The sequence below is a fragment of the Nuphar pumila genome, chromosome 4, assembly GCF_984573655.1.
Source record: "Nuphar pumila chromosome 4, dmNupPumi1.hap1.1, whole genome shotgun sequence".
Classification (NCBI taxonomy): domain Eukaryota; kingdom Viridiplantae; phylum Streptophyta; class Magnoliopsida; order Nymphaeales; family Nymphaeaceae; genus Nuphar; species Nuphar pumila.
The window spans coordinates 129595723-129604313 of record NC_143252.1 but is presented as its reverse complement, the minus strand read 5'-3'; the positions used below and the strand labels follow the sequence as shown (position 1 = coordinate 129604313).

At 38.2% G+C, this 8591-nt stretch overlaps 1 pseudogene; it reads right to left on the bottom strand.

Moving 5' to 3' along the window:
- Nucleotides 1-1641: 1641 nt before the first annotated feature.
- LOC149841036 (laccase-14 pseudogene) lies at nt 1642-3432 on the bottom strand (annotated as a pseudogene).
- Nucleotides 3433-8591: the final 5159 nt, after the last annotated feature.

Here is an 8591-nt window from a genome sequence, read left to right as displayed (position 1 = left end):
GGCTGAATCTAGGCCCGGGCATGTGGGTTATGGGCTTTAAGGTATGCACCCTTGTGGGTATGATGGGTAGAGAGTCGAGGGATTCATGAGTTTATGAGAGACGAGGCTTTGTAGGTTTACGACAAATTGGGTAATCAGGTAAGTTCAGATTGAGTTTAATGAGAGGTTCGGGTATCTATAGGGCCAAAACTTAAGAAACTTAGTCTATGGGTTCCTAGGCTACCTTGGGACATGTGCACAGATCTGGTACACTAGGATTATAGGCAAGGCTCTAGTGAGGATTAAAGAGGCCAAAACAATCAATTCCATACGAGTTTTTCTAATCGGTAAAGCCGTTTTGGGGAGTTCGAGTTTAAGGGCTATCACCGAGGTTAGGTGACAATGTTTAGGACATGAAGGGAGGTTTGAACAAGGTTTGTCTGGTAGAGAGGCCGTTTGATAGTACAAACATGTTAGATCCATCCAATAGGTAGGTCAGGTTTTTTACTAGAAGTGGTTTCGGTCTTCAGATTTTGAGAAAGGGTAAAATGCTTAACTAAGGGTAGACTTAGGGGTTGGTTTCTAGTTCAGTCGATCCCTACTCAGCAGAGGAGGAAAGGCACGTGACCTTGTAGAACGAACCCCATAACCAATCTTTAATTCAAATATGATTTTAGACCCATTTCTATTTTCTAAAACTATTTTTCTTTGAAAACCCTTGTTTTTGTTTTCAAAAATTCAGAGATCCACACGTGTATGCCCACATTCTGAATCAAAAGTGATCTAGGTTGGATGATAAAAGCCAAAAGTATTTTATTGGCTATCATGAAAGCTTAAAACCTTATAAGCTTAATGAATCATAAAATAAGAAGCTGGTAATAAGTAGAGATATTGAGTTTGATGAAAATGCTTTATAGAATTGAGAAAATAATGACAACAAAAATGATATTGTAGTTAAACTTAAAAGAAGGCAAAAGGCAAGAGCAAGAAGGTAATGTTGTGCCATCTTCACCTCTACAAGCCCCAAGAGTACCTTCAAACTTCATTCATAAGGAGCTTGTATGAAATTTATTTTCAAAATGAAGGTATTAATAATAAACATAGTTAATTTGTTTTGTTTGTTTATTGATTATAAACTTTTAGGTTATAAGTATGACATTTAAAATGAAAGATAGAGGAATGTGATGGATGAATAAATAAAAGTCATTGATAAAAATAACACAAGAATTGAGAATTCTCAAAGGTTACAAAGCAATTGGTGTGAAATGGGTGTACAAACCAAAGAAGAATATATAAGAGAGGTGAGGTTATAAGCAAAAGGCCAGAATCAGCTACCATGCTTTGCTCCTTTTGTTATATTGGATACCATTCAGCTAATCATTACTATGGCTGCCTAAAGAAGGTGAAAATATTTCAAATGAATGTCAAAGCGGCATTCTTCAATTGAAAAAGTATACGTTGAATAACCATGGGGTTATATTATTAAAGGAGAACAAGACAAAGTTTACAAATTACAGTCTTTAAAAAGCACAACAGAATTAAAAAAAGTAGATAGATACCACAATATATCTTATTTCACTAACTCTGTCTCTCTCATTGCACTGCCCCTTCCCAAGCATATATAGAGCCACAAGGAATAGTAAGAGATGCCCAATCTGGCCCTCAGCATGGAGGCATATACGGTGGTGGAGGCAACATACTTGTTTCTTTAGTTGGACCGTTCTTTACTATGAAGATGGCAACCATTCCCCAAGAGAAGTGGCGGTCCAAGTGACAATGCATGAGCCAAACACCTGCAGACACAAACACCAATTAAGGTTGCCTAGCTACATACTTCGTGGTAGAGTAATCAATACCAGCCACCGCAATGGAATATAATGTGGCTGCAACGACACCTTTCTATTCCCCAATAGGTGTGGTTTTTAAAATCTCGAGATAGCATCAGGATTTTCTTGTCATGTGAGAAACCAGGAAAAATATCATGAGAATTTTCGAAATACTGATGGCCCTGCATTGTTTGCAAACAAATGGAGCTTATGGGGGCAGTGCTTCATTGCTTGATATGGATCACAACCAACATTTAAATAGGACCATGTGCATCCCAATTGATGATCACATAGCTAGGTACCTTGCATTTACTTCGCCGTGACGAGAAAAACCGTAAAAACACTTATTGAAAAGCAAAAGCAAAAGCAAAGTTGATAGTAATTTTACCTGGGTTATCTGCTCTGAATCTCAGTACTGCCCATCCATTTGTAGGAATTCCAACAGTATTTTCCAATGGTGGATCAATCACATTGAAATTCCCGGGAGATAAGTTTGGATCGAAATTACCGAAGTTGCGGTTCATAACGTAAAAGCTGTAGCCATGGAGATGAACAGGATGGTTCTCCCCTGAGTTCATGTTAGTCCCCTGTAACACCAGCTCAACTGTTTCGTTATAATCCAACACCACCACCTTCGTCCCCGTGGTGGCATAAGTTGAATTCCCTGGAAAAGGGTCTTCTGTGAAATTGAAATACTTTGTGAAATTGGGGAAGTTTGTGGTGTAGACGCCGTCGATACTTCGGTAGTATGCTTGAAGTATGTCCATAGTTGGAGTTTGAAAGGACACATTGTTGACACTAGCGGCTAGCTTCTTGCCAGTGCAATAAGCGGTATTGCAGGGCAAGTAATTGACAGAAAAAGCGAACGTAATCCTTCTGTCAATTTCCCTTGGAACTGAAAGGGGATGCTTAGCATCTGCTAGGCTCCGTTGTCTGGAGACGAACTGTATCACCGCCTCGTTATCGTTATAAAGTGGAAGGGATGGGAATGGTGTGCTTGAAGAAGTGTTGAACCCTTCGTACCCTTTGTATTCGAGTATTGCTGTGGTCGTAGTGTTGTCAAAGTTAACTCCCTTACCTGCAGAGTAGGGACTAGCGGCCATGTAATATAGACTTGGCTCCTGGTCTGCAATCACAAGCAAGTCCATCGCTTGGCTTGGACTTATCATGAGATGTTCCACAGTGAAATGCTTGAAGTAGGCGCCATCTCTCCCAACTAGTGTAAGATTGTGATTTGCTATGCCAAAGAAGTGTCCGTTGCTCATTCCACAGTTGATCAAGCGAAAGAGGTAAGTTTTGCCTTTCTCAACTGAAAACCGAGTAGTGTCTAGGAACGATTTGAACAAGGTATTAGAGTCGCAATGAAAGAAAAAAGGAGAGTTGGATTTCTTATATGTACTTTTGATTATGAATAATCTGCTAGGGAGCAGACTTGGCTTTAAACAAAGGCAGTATCAGGTGCAATCGCACTGAACAAATGCAACGTGCTGATGCACCTGATCACCCTCCATCTTCTGTTGTACAGCCTGCCATAGTGGGGCCCAACACCAGATGGATGGTGGTCAGGTGCAGCTGCACAATGCAATTGTTGAATGGGATTCCACCTGATCCCAATTGCTTTAAACATGTCTGTCACATCCAAACTCCATCTCCCCTCTCGTGCCTTAATTGATAAAAATAGCAGATCAGGTAAAACCACAGTTATCATGACTCCCTTTCCAACACGTCTTTTTTAATAAAACTTTGTCAATGAAAAGAAAAAACTGGAACTCCGTCTTTTTCAAAAAATAAAACGGAGAATTAAAACTGAATTATATCTTTTGCTGTTTTCTTTCTTGCAAACTTGTTTTTTAATGTCATTTTTTCAGCAAAAAGCAAACAAAAAAAAAAGGCAAAGTTCCCATTCTCTTCTCTATGAAATCTCATAAAACAAAACTATGTGCAACATCTCTTATGTTGGTCTCACTTCTCCAATGTCTGGATGCCATTTGGATACGTTTGTCTCATAAAATACGTTTTCTCATGTGAAAACCTTTCATATGAAAATAAAATCACATCAAGAATCCTCTCATCTCAAGTTTCTTTTGTTTTTTGATTTATAAATGAGAAGGAAAAACGTTGCAGAATGGAAGACCTCATAAAGAATATGACTACTTAATTAAATAAGAAAGGAAAAAAAACTATATCTCCAAAGGCAAAGTAAGAAAAAGAATAAGGACGTGGGACCAAACCGGATGAGAAAAACCATGAGGAACGTTTTCACAAGAGGGCTTTTGAAAGCATTTTCTCACCAAAAAGGTGGTCCATGAAAAAAATAAATTTCTCCCATGCAGTGATGGTTTTGACATGTTTGCACACGTTTCTTTCATCTGTGAGAAAAGAGCCCTTTTCATAGGAAAAAAGGAGCTGTTTTCCCATGAAGCAGATATGAACTTCAGAGCTGTTAAGTTGCATTCTCACTGTTTTTGGAGCATGAGTAGAGATCTCCAGGTTGACCGTTCATGGTGTATGCATTTGAGAGATTGAAGACTGTTCCACGTCGCAACCCTTACTCCAGGATCGCCATCACGTCACCCTTCCACCATTCAGCTGCAAGAGGAATAAAAAACCAATTACTCACTATGTGCCAAAAAGTTAAGTGCCGCACAGGCTAGAAGCTTGCGACGATGGATGATGTCCGATCGTCCTACGTACATGCGAAATTTTTTATGTACTGCACGACTAATTGTAATCTTAGATTCCAAAACCACTTAACTGTAATCTTACAATCTCTGCGATCTGCTTTTTGTTGTTGGGATGACTGTTCTTCCCTCTTTTTGCTGATTACGTCATCTCTAAGGCAGTATTGGCAACTCTGGTTACAGGTAGATTCCTAATAGAAACCACCTGTTTTTTAAAGTTTTGTTGTAAGTCTATTTTTCAAAGGTTGTTTTTTTTTTGAGGAAAATAAGTAATTTGAAAAGAAAAAAAATTCATTTTTGGGTGGCCACTTTCCCTCCTTTGTTCTTAGTTACCTCTGAATTCCTATTGTTTTTTTTTTTTTGAAAGACAAGCTGGGGTTAGGCATACCCCCCACCAGTTAGTTATTATTCAACGTACCATTGGGTTTTGAACATGCAACGTCCTTCCATAAGGAGACGTGCACTGACAGCTCCTAGCAACCACACGGAGCCGGTCATTGTTCGGCTTTTGATAAAAAAAACATGATTTCGACTCCAAAGTATTACACATTGTAGGATATTGATATTTGAAGCCTCATTAAAACTTTCCGACTGAAAAACACATTTATAAGGTTAATTTTATAACAAAACCAAAAATAAAAAAAACATAAATAAGAAGAAAACCATTTGTACCTACAAATGGTTATCTATATAGTGTGTGTGTGTGTGAGTGAGAGAGAGAGAGAGAGAGAGAGAGAGAGAGAGAGAGAGAGAGAGAGAGATTTGATATGGGATCATTTTGCAAGAAGAGATTACCAATAACAACAACAAATTCTCTGTGAGGACTTGGGAAAGGATATGATTCACTACAAGAAAATTGTTAATTAGCGACGGAAATTAGCGACGGAAAAAATCCGTCGCTAATTAGCGACAGATTAGCTAGAGATAGAATCTGTCGCTAATTCGCGACGGATTAGCGAGGAAACAACTTTTATCGCTAATCTGTCGCTACTTAGCGACGGATTAGCGACTGCATTTTTTGTCGCTACTTTTTATTACAAGAACACCATTTTAGCGATGGATTTAGAGAGGGAACTCTGTCGTCGCTACTTCTTCTTCTTCTTCTTCTTCTTCACGCTGTACGCCCCGGCGATGACCAATGAGGTTGAGCCCGGGCTATCGGCGGCGAACCTCGCCTGAGCTTGCCTTGCCTCAAGCTCATGGCCTGAGGTGAGGCTTCGCCTGAGCCGGACTCACCTCAGGCTCATAGCCTGAGGTGAGTCCTCGCTTGAGCCGGGCTTGCCTAAGCAAGAAACACACACAACTGTTTTTTTGAAATCTGACCCTACAGATGTATTCGGCATGATTGATTTGCTAGAAAATTGCACTCGTATAATGTTTTTTTATGAAAAGTGTACTTTTTCAGCTTGAATACTTTTGAAAATTGTACACCATCGATTTTCAAACCTTATAAAAACATAGCTACTTAATGGGATCGGACGATCCAATAGTTCATTCCTATAAAATCAAGCATATGTAGAAAACTCCTGTGTGGCCAGATTTTGAAAGAACCATAAAAAAACACTCTTCAAAAACTCAATAGATTGAACACAGATCAGAGTAGGCAGCTACTTCCTAATATATATATATATATATATATATATATATATAGAATCGCAAGAATATGAGAACTTAAATAAGAAAACTAGGAATATGGGCATTTCGAACACTTTTTGCAAATCCAACCATGTGGATGTGTTTAGCATGGTGAATTTGATAGGAATCAACCATTTGGTTCGTGTATTTTCGATGAAAAATGTGATTTTTGAATGCTTGAATATTTATGAAGATTATAAGCCACTTATTTTAACACCTTAAAAAAATCTTGTTTATGCATCAAAATCTTGTTAAAATGACTATTAAAAAGAAAAAGCTAACAATGAAAAAGTATAGCAGGCTCCAGGCAACACTGGAAGACTGTGTATTGTCATCTAGCAACCTGACTTCATCGCATTTCATCATTAGATATATCATCAACAATTTAGTTGTTTTTTGCATTGCATAAGTGTTTGTGTTTCCCTAATTAGCTTCAATATTCATTTTAACACAGTGTTTTTTGCAGATTTCTCAACGGAACTGAAACCAGTGTATAATGGCAAAGTACTGAAACCAAAGGCGAAGTACGTGCTCGGACCTGATCAAATAAAACATGTATGTCAATGGTTGAGACAACTGAGATTTCCAGATGGATATGTCTCTAACATTGCTCGGGCTGTGAAGATTGACGATGGACAGTTATATGGGTTGAAGAGCCATGATTGTCATATCTTTATGCAACGATTGATACCCCTAGCATTCCATGATATGTTAGACAAACCTATATGGGGGGTATTGTCTGAGTTGAGTGAATTTTTCAGAACATTGTGCGCATCGGAGGTCGTTGTATCAGATGTAAAGAATCTCGAGGACTCTGTCATCACCACTGTTTGTCTGTTAGAAAAGATATTTCCGCCAACATTTTTCGATGTTATGGAACATTTGATCATACATCTGCCATATGAACTAAGGGTTGGTGGCCCTGTGCAATATCGATGGATGTACCCATTTGAAAGGTATATGTTTTTTATATTTGTCTCTTTAATGACAGATATTTAAAATTTGAAATGTATATTCTTGTCAGATGCATGTTCGACCTAAAAAAAAAGGTTCGTAATAAAGCAAGAGTAGAAGGCTTTATTTGTGAGACGTACACTTTAGAAGAGATTTCAAATTTCTCATCTATGTACTTCGAACCTCATATTCCAACACGTTACACATGCCCGCCCCGTAACGATGATGGAGAACAAGTAACTGTAGCTCACAAGCTGTCGATATTTCAACCACTTGGGCATGCATTTGGTAGTTGCCGATCAAGGCTATTGACAGATCGAGAGCAAGATGCAGCACACATCTATATTTTTTTTAATTGCTCAGCGATCGACCCATACATCGAGTAAGTATATGTATATGCAACTTAATTATAAATCCTTTTATGTTCTATATGTGGATACATGACTCGGTAATATAAGTATTTGTGGTTTGCAGACGATTTAATCTGGAGTTGCAAAACGAAGTTTCACATCTCACTGATGCAGAAGTACAAAAAGAACGTGAAACTAAGTTTGTGGAGTGGTTGAAACAGTTGGTAAAGAAGCTAACATAAATTTTGTACTTATAAACAACACTAAGTTACTTAATTGATCTAGTGCAATACTTGATGCCAATGATTTGAATTATTTGAATGCATTGCAATGCTTGATGTGAATGACTTGATTGCATTGTAATACTTGATGTGAATTATTTGAATGTATTGTATGACATATGTTATTTGTTAGAATATGGTTTGTGGAGGTTATAGTGGTCGCTCATCCAGTAGTAGCCAGGCTCAGCCTTCATCTTCACGGGCTCCTGTGATAGGTATATCATATAACTAATTAGATGCTTGATTAGTTCAAATGCACATTCTAAGAATTTCTAATGTATTTTTTTACAGATGATGTTGCGCCTGTACACGACCCACCTACACCAGTTGATCACACAAGTCAACAGCCAACACAAGAAACATGGTCTTTTCAGGCTGGCACAAGAAGACTCATTCGAATAGTGTATATCGATAATCGACCGTAAGTATTTTGTTTTAAATTATTGCATATCTTTTAAATATTTTATATTGATATTTACTGTGTAACAATTCATGTGCAGCACGAGGTTTGAGCCACAAGAAGTAGTACGAGAGATTAGGAATTCACTTCTTCAACATCTACCAGGACCAGTTGCTCAATGGAAAGAGTACCCAAAGGAGGTGTTAGACAGATTGTGGTCCTCATTCATGGTATACAGTTGTTCCTCATAGTTAATGTGTTTCATATTTAATTTATTTAAGCAATGTCTACTAACTTTCTGAAAATATTTGTAGGCTTCGAATCGCTTCGCAACTACGGTGGAAGAAAATGATGCAAGGAAGGTGTGGCAGAAGGTGGCTGCCAATCGATTTGCAGACATGCTGCAAACTATGAAGACTGCAACAAAAAAAACATCTGGCGTAGTAGATGATCCATTATTGTGGAAGGGCCATGATCCTATTACT